The 18111-nt window shown below is 38.0% G+C and overlaps 1 protein-coding gene and 1 pseudogene across 8 annotated transcripts in view; one reads left to right on the top strand and one right to left on the bottom strand.

Moving 5' to 3' along the window:
- Window positions 1–18111, top strand: part of BAIAP2 (BAR/IMD domain containing adaptor protein 2) — a 403422-nt gene that overhangs the window by 169596 nt on the left and 215715 nt on the right. The gene's annotated exons all lie outside the window — the stretch shown is intronic.
- LOC138142977 (magnesium transporter NIPA2-like) lies at window positions 1566–15321 on the bottom strand (annotated as a pseudogene).

Below are 18111 nucleotides of genomic sequence, written 5' to 3'. Positions count from 1 at the left end.
GCAGATGGCCTTCATATCTACCTGGAGAGGCTTATACGAACTGATGCTGAGTGAGAAGAGTAGAGCCAGGAGAAATTTGTACACAGTTACAGCCACAACGTATGTGTGACGACCGACTTTGATAGACTGAACTCTTCTCAGCAATTCAGCAAGTCAGCCCCAAAAGTCTCATGATGGAGAGAGATGTCTACATCCAGAGAAAGAACTGAGTTTGAATCCAGATTGAAGCAAACTACCTGCTCTTTTTCTTTTTCTTGTTTGGTTTTGTTTCCTCTTTCCCACTGTTCATTCCATCTGATACAATCCTTCTTTATAACCTGACTAATGTCTAATGTGAAAGTATTTGTAGATACTATACATGATTGTATGCTGCCATGGGGGAGGGGGGGAAGGGGGGAAGGGAGAGAAAATTTGAAACTCAAAGAATTGTGGGAATGAATCTTGTAAACTAAAAGCAAACAAATTAGTAAAGACCAAAAAAAAGTAAAAAAAAAAAAAAAAGTGAGTTCCAAAATCTGTAGCAAAGGAATTGTGGTTGTCTCCTGCAGAGAAAAATCTCAAAATCTGGATGAGAATTAAAAAACAGATTCAAGAGTTTGAATTGCCAGCTTTTTAATGGGAGACCAGTTTCTGCTTGAAAACAGGGTGACATTTTGCAAAGATTACAATGGAGAACATGCCTGATTGGACCTAGAGTGAAATGATATCAGGATCTTTGCCAGGAAATTACTTTTCTCCCATGGGTTTTTCTTTGCATTGGTTTTCTGGGGAGAAGCCTAAGGTTTTCAATGAACAAGTACCATAGTTTCAATTTCCTTCCAAAATTGAGGAGAGGAAGTGAATTTTGGCAGAGGAAACAATGTGCGCCCGAGCCTGGTGTTAAAACTTTTCCTTGAAATCCCACAAAAGTCTTACCAAGTATTCTGGGGAGGATATTCCAAAATAAAAATCTGATGTTTCAAATTATAAAAAAAAAAACTGGCAAAGGTTTTCAATGAAATCTAGAGAAGAAACTTCCCACTTTCCCACTCTCCAAAAAAAAATGAAACATCCAACAGTAATAACAGTATCATCATCAAAAATTTAATGGTAAAAGGAGAGTTGGGAAGAGAGAGTAGAGAAGGAATGTAAATTAGTGGAAGTAAGACCAGGAATTTAGTGAGAAGTCTCTTAATTTTTTTTGTAAGAAATAAGACATTTTATTTTTGTAATGAAAATTGCCATTCAATAAAATTTTTATGAAATCTGAAATTAAAAATAATTATACAGTCTTAATAAAAACCCAACCCAACCATACTAGGATCATTTTAGTGAATTATCTGGTACTTGCATATAAGAAAAATAAAGGCATTATTCTTCTTGGTCCAAGTTAGGAAAACCATTTTAAAGAAAGATTATGACTGGACAGCATCTCAAATGGCAATCTCTATTTTCAGAAAACCCATTTTACAGCAGGAAAGTAGAATTACAAAAATTAGCCTATTAAAAGTGAGATCTATTTTCAAAAGAGATGTAAAATTTCCATTTCTTTTAAAGAGACTTTCATTAGTTTGTTGTCCACTTCTTCAGGCTAAGATTCCTTTCTTATTATGAAAAATTTCATAGAAATTTGGACAGATTGTCATTCACTAGTTTTTCATCTTTTCAGAAAGAAAACAGCATACTTGCTAGGATAAAACTGACATCTTTAAAGGTGTGCAATAAAAAAATTCCCAAAATGATTGTAAAGAAGCCACTCAATGCCAATAATGTCATCTACAGGCATGTTTTGCCACTCTTTAAAAAGAATAGCTGAACAAGTTAAAATAGACAGTGAAGAATATACAATGTATTGGAGTCACTATAAATGGATTAAATATATCCAGTGCCCTGTTTAAATAATTGATTGTGTACCTGCCCAGAGTTTAAGGCTTAGCAACAGAATCCAGGACACTAGGAGTCTCAGTATAAGCTTTCTTGCAAAAAATTTTTAAAAGCCATGCCTAGACCTTGAACACAAGAGTCAGAAAGTATTCCAATTAAATAAGAGATCATTATGTAAACAAGTATGTTTATCTGTTCACGTAGAGGATCTACCACAAAAATTAATATCAAAGTCAAAAGACCATAAAAGCTAAATTCCCTAGCTTATGAGACATCTCATTTAAGGATTCTAACTCTCCCTTTTTTGAGACATGAATTTCCATAACAAAAGACACTAAAATATTTAATATCCATTTTCCCCATGAAGATGAAGTTGTTCACTCAGAAAGCATGATGAAAGCTAATGACTTTGCACAGTTCTGCCTCCCTCAAACCAATTCGTTTGAAAGTCAAGATATCACCTTCATGATGTCTTTGGTCCTCCTTGCGAATGAAGGACAAATGACAGTGATAAAAGGATGGTATATATTGGAACATTAAGAACGCCTAATGGAGTCACTAATGTGACTGGTACAAATGAATAAACAGCAAAGTCGACCACCTCATCTGCTGCTGGTTGACCAGCTCATCCCAATCACTCTTTAAAGATACTTATAGCAGGTGCTCCCCTCCTTTTTGAAGTATGCTTAGTCACTAGTCCTAGTGACCACATGGAAGCTTGAAGGGGGTGTAGCTTCTGGCCACTTATCCTTGGACCAGAACTCAATGGATATACTAAAAGGGCCACTCCTTCATCTAGATTACTTTATTTATGGCTTGAAAGCATGAGGACAACTCTTTGAGCTATCTGGAAGACTAGGAAGAGATGGCTTGCCCCTGCCCTGCTAGGCAACATGTACACATGTCCTGCCAAACCAAGACAATTCATAGAATGGAGTTGCCTCTCTTTTGTATCTTCTTTCCCTTGGTACCAGGCTTTGTGAGAAAAGCATAAGCTTGGAGGCCTGTTGGTCTCAGCAGCAACTCCTGGCAAGGCAACTGTTGTGGTATCCCCTGAAGAAGCAATGACTGATAGCAAAGGGGAATACTTGTATCAGGAAGTTCATTCAGTGTCAGGAAAGAATGGTTCAGCAAAGGGAAGAGTAAGAATCATAAACAAAAATATCCCCAAGGAGAAGATCAAGGTTAGACTATTCTTAGGTGAAATGGCAAGTTAGCAGCCTTGCAAAAACTGTTTCCTATCTCAATGAGGTTTGAATACTTGCTTTCCAGTGGAATCACTAATGTAATTGATGTAAATACATAAGCAATAAAGTTGACCACCTTAACCTCTTCCATTGAACAGTCTAACTGATTTCACTAGTAATGTTAAGTTAGTGAATTCTGTTCTAATCATTCTGTAATAATGCTATGATTTTTTTGTACTTGCCATTTTCTTTTTGACATAGGAATAAAGCATCTGTACGCACCACATTCATGTATGTACATTAGGTATCTTTCTAAATTTCCCACTTTTGGGGTAAGGGGAACTCTAGACTAAAGTAAAAAGTAGAATTGTCCCCAGAGTACTCAGAGTTGAGGTGATAAATCAATGAACACAAGAACTCAGAAGCCTACTTCTCATATTGAGGAATCAGGTTTCCCAACCACAAATTCAGTACATATGGCATGGACAACTTGACTTGCTCTCATTAACATTGATTTCATATGTGAGTTGAATGAGGAGTCAGAGATAACATTGACGGTGCAAATCTGGGTGCTAGAAGGATGATAGTGTCTTCAGTAGAAATAAAGAAGTTCAGAAAAGACATGAATATAATGAAAACATTAAAAATTGACATTGCTCTTCTCTGGCTAGTTTCACAAGTCCTTCTTTTTGAAGATGAAACTTTCCTCCAATGAAAGAATCGATACTTGATCCCAGGAAAATAAAAAAGTCATGTTTTTCCATGGCCCTGGTTCATTTAGTTAGGTAATAAAATATGCAGGTGAGTCACATTGATAAGAACACTGAAATTTCCTGTGCTGGGGCAAGGTTGTATGAATTCTGGGACTTCTTACATCCCTACTTGGGCCACTGAGTGGTTAAAACTGCCCCCTCTTCCTTGAGCATTCCATGGTGTGAACAGGAGCCCCTGCGTTCCAGGGCAATGACCAGGTGCACTACCCTGCCCATATGGGGGAGCACTATTTTGAGCTTGAACCACAGAGGCTATGATTACCTTGGGCAATGGCATTGTCAGGGAAAGTCATTTAGTCTTTCTGCAATACCATTTCCTCACCTATCAAATAAGAATAAGAAAATTTGGCTTATCTAACTCATAAGGATGATGTAAGGGAAAAAAATATAAAAATATAAAATTCCCAGATTGACAAAATGAGGAATGAATATCTTAAGGAATTCAATTTCAGAAAAAAATAAATCAAGCAAACTATGTGATCTGCCAAAAGGAAAAAAAAAATGGTCTAGATGGATTTATAAATGAATTCTATCAAATATTTAAAGAACAATTAATACATATTCTATAAAAATTATTTTCAAAAATTAAAAAAGCATTATGTGAGATGATGATCTGAAAATTCTTCCCCAAAAGTTGAACATCTATCAATGCAAAGCATATTCTTGTGTCTACCTCCTGTTACCAAATGCATTTTTTCCTTTACCTCCTCTTAGGTTTTGTTTTCTTTTTTTTTAAATGGTGTTTTTTTTAAGGCACTGAATCTTTGACCCCATAAGATATCTAATTAAAGTTATGAATAGTTATTGATGTTCTTTGCTCTATCCTGGACCACCTCTTCCTCTACATTCCCTATCTTCAAGTCCTTATAAATTCTTGTGTATTTAATTATCATCTCTATGTAGATGACTCCCAGAGATACCTTCTCTCCCATACTCCAGCCCCACATCATTGCTTGTTTATTGGACATTTCAACATGTCCAGAATAGTACTCATCATCATTCCCTACCCAGACTCATGACTCTTCTGAACTTCTCTGTTTCTATTGAAGACACCGCCATCCTTCAAGCCACCTAACTTTGCAACCTCAATGTTATCCTTGACTCCTCACTCAAGCCACATATGAAATCAGTTGTCTTGTTGGCTCTTCTCTCTGCTCTCTCCCACCTACAGTCATCCACCTACTTCAGGGCATCATCAACTCCTGGACTACTTCATTAGCCTACTGATTGGTCTCCCTACATCAAGTCTCTTCCTTCTCTGATCCACATTCCACAAATGCTTGCTATTGCTACCTCTGGGATTCTAGGTCAGTTACATAACCTCCCTGTGCTTCATTTTTCTCATCTGTAAAATGGGGTTTGATAGCCTTTCTTCCAGGTCTAGTTCTATGACCTTATAATTCCATAGTTGCCAAAGTGATATACATAAAGCACAGATATAACCATGTCAATTGCTCCTTCTCCTCCACCCCTCACCTCCCCAATCAATAAGCTCTAGTGATGTCCTAGGATCAAATGCAAATTCCTCTCTTTTACATTTGAAGTCTTTCACCATTTGGCTACAGCCAACCAACTTTCCAGTCTTACACATGACTCTCCTCCTATGCACTCCATGGTTGAGTCAGGTACTTTGGTCGAGCCCTCTGAAATGGTCTTGCTGTTTCTCACACACACTTAATCTTCTGTCTCCATGCCTTCGCACAGGTGTGTCCCCCATGTTTGGAATGTCCTTCCTCCTCACCTTTGCATTTTAGAATCTACTTCAAAACTTTGTTCAAGTACCACTTCCTACAGGAGACCCTTCTTGAACCTTCCAGCTCCTGCTTCCTTTCTACCACTAAATTTATCTTGTATATATATACTTTGTGTATATTTTATAGACTTATGCAAGGTGCTTCCCTTTGAAGATGTGAGCCTTGTGACCACTGAAATGGGAAGAAAAAGCATTTTTATAAAAAGGAGAAGAAACAAATCACCTTGGTAAGAATTTAAGACAATGCCTCTCTCACCGGTGAGCAGTTTAGTTGGCTTAAAATGGGCAGGAAAAGAATTTTTCTTGAATTAAAAACTTGTCAGATCTATGTATCAAGTAACACAGTTTTAAAATGGTATATGAGGATTTGGGTTACCAAAAAGAGCAAAAAAATGGATTTTTAATTAATAAAAAAGTTTAAATCATCTTATAAAGGATGTAAGGGGATGCCCCTTTCATAAGTTTATAATTTGGTGATTGAAATAGGGAGAAAAATAACTTTTTTTCTAAAACAAAAACAAAAAATCCTATAATAAAGTTTAAGTGTGAAGAAATAGTTTTCAGAGACTTTAAAGGGAAATAAGAATTTAAGAGGACCAGTTTGAGGACTAACAGAGCTGAGGCTTTACAGCATCATAGATCCTCACTTCAATCAAAACAGCTTGTAACTGTTTTGTAACCTTAAGAGGTTAAAACTTACCTGAGCCATTGAATGGATGGGACCATACAATTAGCCCAAACAGTCATCAAAGAAGTAGTGGGGCCTGCAGATGAGGCAAGAAAATAGTATGGTAGAAACCAGCTGGTGGAGATTAATGGGCCCCAGCTGAGAGAGTGTGCCAGAGGACTAGGAGGACATTGTGGACCTTGCCCAGTAGCCAGTCCACTTATAGGCTGGTGGGAAAGAAACCCAGAAGAGATAATGTGAAGAGGCAGAGAGGAGAATGGTAGACTATGACCTGCACCCTTCCTTGTTTTATTTCCACAGGTAACACTGGACACTGAAAGGGAGCTGACTGAGATGCTCTGTCTCCATTTGAGTTGTTCCTTCGGATTTGCGTGATTTTCTATTTGATTTTCACCCCTGGCCATCACTAAATTGTGGAGGCAACCAGACCCAGATGGCACGTTGAATGTGATTCTACTTTTTGAGAGGACTATGTTGCTTTTCTGTATTTTCTCCAGGTACAGAGTTGCAAAGCCAACAATATTGAATTCTTGCCTGTGCCATCCAGCACCAGTTCACTGATTCTTTCACTGTCCATCCAACCATTCTGGACAGCGATTTGGAACTCTGTCCGAAGGTCTATAAAACTGTGTATACCTTTTGACCGAGCAATACCACTTCCAGTTCTGCATCCCAAAGAGATCATAAAAATGGGAAAAGGACCCACATGTACAAAAATAATTATAACAGCTCTTTTTATGGTGGCAAAGAATTGGAAATTGAGGGGATGTCCATCAATTGGGGAATGCTGGGATTGGGGTGTGAACTGTCAACCAGTAAAAACCAACTTGGCTAATATGGCTGCTGAACCCCAAGATGGAGGTAAGCCAAGGCTAATAAACCTAGAGACTGGCCATAAGTTTTTTTCAGTCTTTTGATGGAATGGTATCATTAGGTACCATTTTACACATCCCTGCCCTTTATTCTTCCCCTTTTCTAGGCCTTTCAGAATATTCTTACCTTACTGGTCCTATAAATAACAGGACAATCTCCTATTAGTATCACTTTGCCCTTTGTCTAAAACTATATATATATATATATATATATATATATATATATATATATATATATATATATAGTTTGAACTCTGAATGACTTTGAACCTCCTAACTGAGCATAGGTGCCCAACTACCCCCAATCCAATCCCACTGTCTGCTGCTTACCTCAGGCAATGAGGCCAGATAATGAGACTGTCCCTGATAGCAGTTACTCTTCCCCTTGTGAAGAGCAATACAGTTTATTAAAGGTTATCTCTGTGTGGGTTGTCACTTTTCTTATGAACTCTTTGCACTATAATTTTATTGCCCACTTTTTGACTCTTTCTCCTTTAATGACATTCTCTGGGGACTAGGCTTCAAAGTTTTCTCTGCTTCCTCCTATGTTGGAGAATTTACTTTTCTCTGACCTTAGCTCATGCCCCAAGTGAATTCTGAGGGGGACAGAAATGACCCCAGATGGATGCCTTTCCCCTTTCCTGCAAGCCTGGTGCAGTCCCACACCCATGCCTGATTGCCAAGATAAAAATCTTGGGATATACATCATTCTGGAAAAAATAATGACAATAATTGGCATTTATATAGTACTTTAGGGTTTGTTTGCAAAGGGCATTTTGCAAAAATTATCTCATTTTACCCTCACAACATACCTGAGAAGCAGCTGTTATTAGTATGCTCATTTTACAGATTCAGAAACTGAGATAGATAGAAGTTTAAGTGACTTGCCTAGGGTCATATAGCTAGTAAGTATTTGAATCTGGATTTGAACTTAGATATTCCTGACTCCAGGTCCAGTGCTCTATCGACCGTACCACCTAACTGCCTTGCTGTACATTACCGTGGCTGTAATTCTCCTACACTATCATGTATTGTCCTTCCTCTCATAGCATAGATAATAGGTTGGCCTTTGAAGGGGGTTGTAGCGGTAGTACTAGTACCAGTACTATCAGTAACAGTGCTAATACTAGCAGTAGTACAAGTAGTAATGCTAGTACTAGTAGTATTACTAGTGGTAGAGAGGAAAGAATAGTTCCAATTTTATTCTCTTTGTGTAACACTTGATATTTTAAGTATCTATGATCTCATTCGCATGGATATTCTTTTCCCTGATATGGGCTACTCCTCTATGTCTTTGTGGATGATCTTTGTGCGTTACTGAGGCTAAAAACATATCATCCTGAAACCAACCTGGTAAACAGTCACTCCATACTTAGCTGGGCTGATTCTTATAGATCTCATGGACCACAGACCATAGATACATGGTTTGTGTCCAGGCCCTATTCACTTTGTACACTGCTGTGGGTTAATAAACACTTATATGTTACTGTTGGTGTCACCAGTGATGATAAGGAACAAGAGATTTTCTTTTTGCTCATATCGAAAGGGAAAAAGAGTGTGCCTATTGATTCCATAGACTCTGGGGGTTAGAAAGGTCTTTGAAAAATCATTTAGCTCAATGGAGTTCTGCGTGTTTTGTTACATATCACACCAGAAAATTTTGAAATGTTGCAGAAGTGTGGTGCAACATGGAAAAGATCCCATGTTTATTCATGAGAATTGGTGAGGGCTATGCATTGAAAGAGAGAGAAGATAATGAAAAGCTGGAAGAGAAGGAATGAGATAAATTTTTATTAAGTGCTTACCTAGCATTGTGCTAAGCACTGGATCTACAAATAGGAAAAACAAGATAGTGCCTGCTCTCAGGGACCTTACAGTCTAATAGAGGAAAACAATACAAAGAAAAGATTTCAGCAGCAGGTCAGATGGAAAGGTCCAATGATCCATAGAGTGCAAGGCACATGACAACGCATCTTCTTTTGTTTCTTTTCCTCAGATAAAAACTGTATCTGTTTCTGATGTCGAACCATTTGTCATTATCAAGAACTTCCTTTTAAGGATTTTTAACAGTTATCACTGCTGAGGAGGAAAGGGCCACAGCACTTGTAGGGACAATTGCCAGGTTGCATCTCTGTAAAAGTTGCTTTCTTGGATGATGGCTATGAGGGTTGGGCTGGAAGCAAGGCTAGCGGTCTGAGGGGCGCTGCTATTCCTACGGTTCCTAAGGTGCTTACTCCTGTGCAATCTACACTGGGGTCTCAGGGTAGATGGTGGAAGTGATTTGATGCACCTGACACCTACCACCCCTTGCAACTGTCTTTTTAATGAGGTGCTTCTCTCTGTGGAGTCAGAGAGTGTGTATAGGTTTAACTTGAACTATGAGGGTCAATGAGGAATCTGTAGAAAAGACAGAATGAAAATGATTCAACGAGACTGGCTGCCCGACCCAGGGGTGGCAGTTGGTCAGCAGATGGTGTTGGTGTTATCAGTGGCATGTCAGCAGTCTTTTCTCCAAAGGGATTGCTCCCTATATGATGGCAGCAGTCTGGTGGAAAGACAGGATAGAAAGAGGGGAGAAGAGAGGTAAAGAAGATAGAAAAAATTAGCAAAAGAAGAGAAGCTAAAGAAAGAAGAAACAGCATACAAATGAAGTCTTCGTGTTGTCTGGTTGTATTTTGGGATTGGGAAGCACTATTTGAATAGTTGACACATATAATACTTTAAGTTTTGCAAAGCACTTTACATATGCAGGTTATACTACTGACACACAGTATATTTATTCATTTAACAAACCAAAGAATGTCCTCCCAATTTGCTTATATCTATGTATTAAATTTCAATCTCTTAGAATTAAATAACTATTAAAGTTACTGAATATATCACTTATTGACAATGGAACAAATAATAAAACAATAGAATAAATAAAAATATTTACAATATTTTATCTATGAGAAAGATCACAAGTAGAGTTACCTCAACCCCTCGCTATAATAATGAATTCACTTTTGAAAACATAAATTCACTCAAGTCACCAATTAAAAATCTCTCCAAAATCCTTTTCATATTACCCCCTTAAGATTCAGTTTCTCATGAAATAAATTGTTTTAGTTCTTTTTAATTTGTCCTCACTTTAGCAACCAAAGATCTCTCTAAAATACATTATAAACTACCAGCTTTTCACACTCTTCATATAAATATCTTTAAAATGTTTCTTTATAAAATAACCATTGATGGTTCTAACATTTTTCATCATCTTTTTCTCTGTCTTCTACACAGACACCTCATAGATCCTCACAGGTCAACATTAAACCCCCACACTCAGACTGACTCCATAGAGAGAAACATCTCATAAAATGACAGTTAAAATTGTAACTCCAAAATGTCAGCCAAATTGCCTTTTCCTGAACTTTCATTTTCCTCTTAAAATTCAGTAAAAAAATAATTTTAATTTATTAGTCTCTGTGGGAGAGCCTAGTAAAATAGCTATTACATTTCTCCCCATGGCCAAAAATTTTCAGTCCCCTGGAAATCATTTGGGGGTATATCAAATTAATACTATGTACAATACACATATCATAATACAAATTGCTTTAAAAGTTATGGGCTGACATCTCTAAATTTTGTAGATTGTCTCTTTTCCTTAGAAGTCTCTATAAATGAGTTTTTATCCAAGAAAGGGACTGCCTTTAGACTCAATCTTTTCCCCACATCTGACCTAGGGTTCTCCACAGTTCCAGTAAAGGTGGTTGTATTTCTATATATAGCGTCTTCCTCACTAGAAGCATAACTTTTTGAATCATTGTCTAACTCAGATTGTTTAATTGTATCTGATGTATAGATCTTCAAAGATCTCCTCACTGATTGTTTGTTACTACTTCACTTCTCAGGAAGTCTTCTCCTGTAGGAAATAGTTTCTGTGAATTCTTTTTATAGACACGTCACCACCATCACCACCACAGTTGGGTGTTATTCTATACACCAGCAAATTGTCCAGTCTCTCAATGGCTTAAAAAGAAATAGGTCTACATCTATCAAGGTTTTTTTTGCTGGTTCCTTGGAACCTGAAGTTTTTCAACCAAACCCTACCACCTGTTTGTAGTTACTGATAATGAACTTGAACATAATATTGTAACTTTATTTCTGTCAGATTTTTTTTTGCTTTTTGGAGGGGGAAAGGCAGGGCAATTGGGGTTAAGTGATTTGCCCAAGGTCACACAGCTAGTAAGTGTTAAGTGTCTGAGGCCGAATTTGAATATAGGTCCTCCTGACTCCAGGACCATGCTGTATTCACTGTGTCACCTAGCTGCCCCTCTGTCAGAATTTTTTGAGCTAAACTCATAATAAATTGGTAAGGTTTCTTTGACTTGTTTCCCAAACATGAAACATCTTGATTATGAAGAAACTATATCCTTTTCATCTGGAAAGACTCCTAGCACAAATCAGTAGGTATTTCATGCCCAACTACACATTAGTAAATATGCTGTGTCGTCATTTCTTTTAATTTTAATTCTCTCCTCACTTCTTTCTCCTTCATTCACTAAGATATCAAGAAAAACAAAGCCTGTTACAAATGTGTAGAGTCAAGTAAAACAAATTTTTCTATTACCATGTCTGAAAGAGAAAATTTGCTTCATTCTACACTCTGAGTCCATCACCTCTCTCTCTGGAGGTGGTGAGCATTCCTTTTTTCCCTCTGGAGCTGTGATTGGTTCTATTGTATTGATCAGGGGTTCTAAGTCTTTCAAAGTTGTTTGTCTTCACACTGTTGTTGTTGTATAAATTGTTCTCCTGATTCTGCTCTCTTCATTTTGAATTAGTTAATACAGGTCTTCCCAGGTTTTTCTAAAACCATCCCCTTCATCATATCTTACAGTAAAATAGCACTCCACTGTGACATAATTTCTGGCAGTGGTATGCACTAAAAATGACCCATGTTGGCTCTACTGAGTTTTTTGGTTCAGGCTTCATTTTTCCCAACAAGTTCATGAATGTTCCATTGAAAAGTTCAGATTATTGGTCTCCTTGAGGTTGTTAAGGTGTAGTTCTTGATTTTTTAAAAATACCTGCCAAAGTCAATATTTCTTTGAGTAATTTGTTTTTGAAGTTTCTATCATGGTCAGAATTAATCCTGTCAGAGAATTCATACACTGAAATATATTTCTCCCATAGTATTTTAGCAGTTATAGAAGCTTGTCTATGTCTGACATATCTATGCATATCTGATAAAATGATCAGCCACTACTATGTTCTTCCTTATGTTCTAACTATATCCTTCCAGTGGTAAAAAGTCAGTGCTGATTAGTTCCAAAGGTTTGGTAGAGCTTATATTCTCTAAGTATACATCATGAGTTAACAGTACTTTTCTTTGCACATAATGGGAACAAGTATCACACTCCTTAGCAATACCTGTAGTCATCTTGAGCCAGAAAAATCTACCCCTTACCAGTTCCAAAGTTCTGTCTTGACCTCTATGTCCAAAATCATCATGTATAACTTTCATGGCCCTAACATGACATGCTGTAGTTAACACCAACTGTTTCTTGGTACCATGTGTGGAAACAATGACAATCCTGTATAGTAGTCCATTGAACAACCCCAACTTCTACCATTGTTCTAACAGTAGGATACCTCATGGGGACCATAATTCATATCCTCATTTGAGCATCATTGTGCCACTTCTTAGCCTAGATTGCTTTGTAAAGTCCTCCACAAGTCATCTGTTCTCTCTGCTGATTATTCACAGATAAAGCCAAAAAGGCTTTAATGAAACAAGTATTATGTTGGTCTGTTGCATGTGAAGATCCCATCAGCTTGTTCTACTGATGCAATGTCTTCATTTGGATGACACTGGGAAGCTTGTTTCCAGGAGAATAGTGATATCATGTAAGGGAAATGGTTGGAGAGATGGTGAAGTGTGCATAGACTGGTTCTAATCGACTAAGCAGATGATAAAAGGGAAGGCTCTTTGATAGATTTGGGAGGCATTCAGAAAGGCCTGTCAGCATCAACATTCCCTCTTTTCTTCAATCACTCTTGAGGACATAGGAGATTCCCCCCGACACTCATTGTAACTGATGAGAGACTATGCTGTAAAGGGAAAGGCATTAGGGCCTTCTCCCCTGTGTGAACACTAAGAGATGAATCTCAGTTCTTGGCATCTGTGTTTGTTCTTTTCCATTGTAGGTGAAGAGAGTGGAGATTCTATGACCTTTCTCGGTATCCCAGTGGCCTAGGCAACATATTTTAGCCAGCTTAGCGTCAATGTCCCAAGGTGCAAGTATTGGACCTTGCCAGTGAAAGCTGAGAGGACCCATCCAGCTGTTGTGCTGTATCTGGACATCAACTTGATGGTACCACCGCTACATAAGAATGGAGCTAAATTGTGGTCCCTAGACACTGAGGTGATAAGGAGAAGAATATTTCCTGCCTCCAATTTACCTGGTGGGGTGAGATGTTGATGTTTTGGTCCTTGCTATAACTTCAAAATAGATGTCACTTTATAAAAACTAATTGATGTTAAGTGATTAAATGACCATGTACAACTGGTGCTTTCATTTGCTTTTTTTGATACTCTTCTTAATTCTGCAGTCTAACTTCAACAGAGGTTGCTCCTTCCAAAGTTACCAGTGATCTTTTAATTGCCAAATCTAAAGGCCCTTTCTCAGTTCTCATCCTTTTGACCTCTCGGGAACCTTTGATACTGTTGGTAATACTCTTTCTCACACTCTCTTTTCTCTGCTTTTTTTTCAAGACACCAGTTCTCCTCCTACCTGCCAGACTGGTCCTTTTCAGTATCTTTTGCTGAATCTTCACCCCATTCATGGCTGCTAAGAATGGGTAAACTCCGCAACTCTGTTCTGGACCCCTTTTTTCTTCTCCCTCTACATTATTTCACTTGGTAGAGGCAATTAGGTAGCTTAATGGACCTAGAATTAGGAAGAGCTGAATTCAAACTGGGCCTCAGACACTTACTAGCTGGGTGACCATGGACAAGTCACTTAGCATCTATTTGCCTCAGTTTCCTCAACTGTAAAATGGGGATGATAATTATAACACCTTTCTCTCAGGGTGGTTCTGAGGATTGAATAAGATAATATTTGTAAAGTACTTAGCACAATGCCTGGCATGCAGCATAAGCGAAACAAATGCTTATTTCCTTCCTTCTTTGGTTATTTTATTAGCTTCCATGGACTAAATTATCATCTCAGTGCAGATAATTCTCAGATCAACTCCTCCCCTTCCCCTTTTCTTCTGCCCTACAGTCTGGCATTGACAACTGCCTATTAAACATTTTGAATTGGATGTCCCACGGACATCTTAAAATCAAGATATTAAAAACAGAATTCATCATCTTTTCCTCAAAACTCTCCCACTTTCCCAAATTTCTCTGTTACTGTCAAGGGCACTGCCATCCTCCTGGTTATTCAGGCCCAAAACTGTCATGGTCATGTGATCTGAACTTGAAGATCCCTTTGTTTTTTTTTAAGCAATTGGGGTTAAGTAACTTGCTCAAGGTTACATGGCCAGGTGTTTCTGGGTGGGTGCTAAGTGTCTGAGCCCGGGATTCGATCTCCAGGTCATCCCGACACTGGAGCCGGTGCTCTTACTCGCTGTGCTACCTGGCTGCCCCTTGAACATCCCTTTGTGTTGGCAAAAGTAGCAGGTATTTAGCACTTAGTAACTGATCAAGCCTCTATTGGGGAAACAGAAGGTATGAATTCTTGTCCCCTTGTTACTGATGTAACAGGAAATTGGCTGAAGGAAGTAGGTAATACTGTGTATATAAGAAAAGCCCCAGAGAGGCACAGTCAGAATTTCCTTGAGACCCAGATCTGGTGGCAGAACAGCTACAGAAGAATGGAGAACTGAGTCCTGAAAACTGGTGGTGGTGGAGCTTCTTCTGAACAGGAGCCCAGAGCCAGGAGGCCAGATCCAGGAGCTGCAGCCAGGAGCCAGGAGCCGAGGAGCCCAGAATCCAGAGCCAGGAGCCCCTGAACCCAGGAGCCAGGAGCCCAGGTGACTGAAGCTGACCAGGATGCTGAGACTTTGTTTGTGGCTTGGTTGAGCCTTGAATTCCTTGGAGCAGAAATGGTGAAGGATCTGACATGGACCAGACCTTGTGGACACCAGTGTGGAGCAGGACCTGCCCAGAGAGCTGGTCAAGGAACTGGGAGCTGTCTGCCATTGAACCCAGGTGACAGTCTGGTGAATCCAGGTAGAATCTGGGACCATGGAAGGGGATCCAGGGAATCTGAGAACAGGCCCCGAGTCAAGATGTAAAGACCTCTCCTTGGGTACTGAGTAATTATGGAATTACAGTTTACTAGTGACCTAAGGGGTGGAGGGTTTTGTGTATGATACTTAGTAAGACTTTTGCTGAATAAGTGTCTGATTGTACTTTGAGTACTTTGACTATTGTACTTTGAAACTACTGATAAGTGACTGATTGAGTTAATCATGACTTTGCCCCAAGAGTGGAAGACTTTTACTGTGTTCTTTGAGACTACTGATAAGTGACTGATTGAGTTAACTTAAAGAGTGACTATTTTACTTTGAGACTGTGTTGTGAATATTACATTGTGATTTTCTGTGATAAATTGTAATATGGTGAATGCTGTATTTTGAATTATGCTGTACCTTGATTTTCCATGGATGTTTTGCTTTTGTTATGGAATAGAGTGATCACTATACTGAGTAATCAGACCCTTAAAGAAGCTGTTCATAGTAGCAGTTCTTCTGGAAAGCTTCTGTGCATGGCACTACAAAAACTCAGATGTTATCTTTGACCTTTTACTCCAAACCGTGATAGCCAATCTATTGCCAAGTCTTGTCAATTCTGCCTTTTGCTCACTTTTCTCCTCAGACTCTGCAACTGCCTTGGTGCAGATCCTCATCACTTCACACCTGACCTATTGCAATAACCTTCTGGTAGGTCTACCTGCCTCAAGTCTCTTCCCACAGAAATCCATCCTCCACTCACTTATCAAAGTGATCTTCCTAAAGTGCAGGTATGTCAGTCCCACCCCCACTCCCCACTCAGTAAACTCAATAAGCTGTCTATCACCTCCAGAATTAACTATAAAGTCTACTGCTATACTATAAAACTATAATAAAACTATAAAGTCTGCTGCTCAGCTTTCAAAGCGAAACATAACCTAGACCCTTTCTAGTCATCTTTCTGGTCTACCTTTCCAGTCTTCCTACTTCTTTGCTCCCTTCCATACACTCTATGATATGGTGACACTGACTTTCTTGTTGTTCCTCACATAAAACACTCTGTTTTTCAACTCAGTGACATTTCTGGAAACTTTAAAGTTATTTTGATTCACCCCCAAAATAGGTAGTCTTTATTACCGAGTCTGCTGAGGACTAGTCCTTTCATAGATCGCAAAACTATTCATTGAAAGTGTCATTTAAAAATCATTGTAATGTTATAGTTATTTGGGATCTACTATCCAGTAGAGCAGTGCATGCTATACTTTCAGTTTTCACTATTACCTCTGCATGAGGTTCAATGATTCCAGGCAGATTAGAGCCATAACCAACTGATGATGATTCCATGCCAATTGTTTTTTTGCATCTGAAACAAAATTCCAGGTGACAAAGTAGACAGAATGCTGGAATTGGGGAGACCTGGATTCAAATGGGACCCATAACCCTGAGCATGTCACTTAACCACTGCCTGCCTCAAAGTTTTCTCATTTGTAAAATGAGGGTACAATAGCACCTATCTCCCAGAGTTTTTGTGAAGATAAAATGAGATATTTGTAAAGTACCTTGCAACTCTTGAAAGTACCATATAGTACCATTTAAGTACCAATACTTAAAAGTACACATATCATCATCACTTTGTTCCTAGATGCTGGCTCTATAGACCTCCACATTTTAGCACCAAAGTAGGTTCAACTTTCACCCTAACTACAGCAGAGTCAGCTCCTTCTAATATAAGAGAACTAGCTTCTCTCCTATTCATGGGAAAGCTGTCCCTTTCTGGCCCCAATTTTTTTCAACTTCTTTATTTTAGGCCTTTTTCTCATTAAGGCCTAAATGTACTTGACCAATTCCTCTTCCTCAGAAGGGGGTATATAAATCATTTTCCAGATATTGTTCCCTATGGTAAAGGTATTCAGTATCTTTGAATGGTTCAATGGATCCAGTAATTTGCAGAGTACAGACTGAGTGGATTCCCCAAGTCTAAATTTACTATGAATTACCTTGCAATCTGCCAGTTCTTTGATCTTTCTTTTCAATAGTCTTATAATGTTCTGATTTTAATCTTTGAGTCTACTGTTAAAAATAGGATACTCCTATTAATTTGTAGTCTCAAAACATCACAATAACTATTAAACATCAATATTCACCTTTAAAATAATGATAACATAAAATTTGTATTTAGTAAATCAGTAATTCTAAAATAAATATGCAGTTTATATAATAACAAATAATTAAAATTAGATAATTAATATGTATGAAATGAAACCATAAAATAGGCAAGCAAATACATTGCACTTAGGTTTTATGAGGAATATATCTATAAAAAAGAAATAAGAAAAAAATTAATTGTAGATAAAGGTAAAATAAGGCAGTGTTTACATGAGTCAATGATATTTACTTGCAGGTCACCTTTGAGACTTGTAATTGATTTGTTCAAATAATAGATCTTATCATGATGAGCTCTAGGGTAACAGAGGAGTATATTTGGATATTATCTTAATGCATGAAATTTCAACTTCTGTCCATCAGTTAATCAGTTAGCTCAAACCCCTAACCCCAGTTCACTAAACATAATTTATTTAGGAAACTGAAGAAATTTCCTTTCCCAATAATAGTTATTCATATATATGTATTAAATACCTGAATCTCCTAAAATTAAATACTTTAAATTTACTGAATATAGAATTTATTAACAATGAAATCAGTAATAAAATAAATTATAATATTTTAGTTGTGAGGATCACACCAGAGTTACCTTAAA

The sequence above is a fragment of the Petaurus breviceps genome, unplaced genomic scaffold (genome assembly GCF_028583685.1).
Source record: "Petaurus breviceps papuanus isolate PSGF00001 unplaced genomic scaffold, PetGlider_PUasm1.0 90617, whole genome shotgun sequence".
NCBI lineage: Eukaryota > Metazoa > Chordata > Mammalia > Diprotodontia > Petauridae > Petaurus > Petaurus breviceps.
The sequence above is the reverse complement of the archived record's forward strand: the minus strand, read 5'-3'. Positions and strand labels throughout refer to the sequence as shown.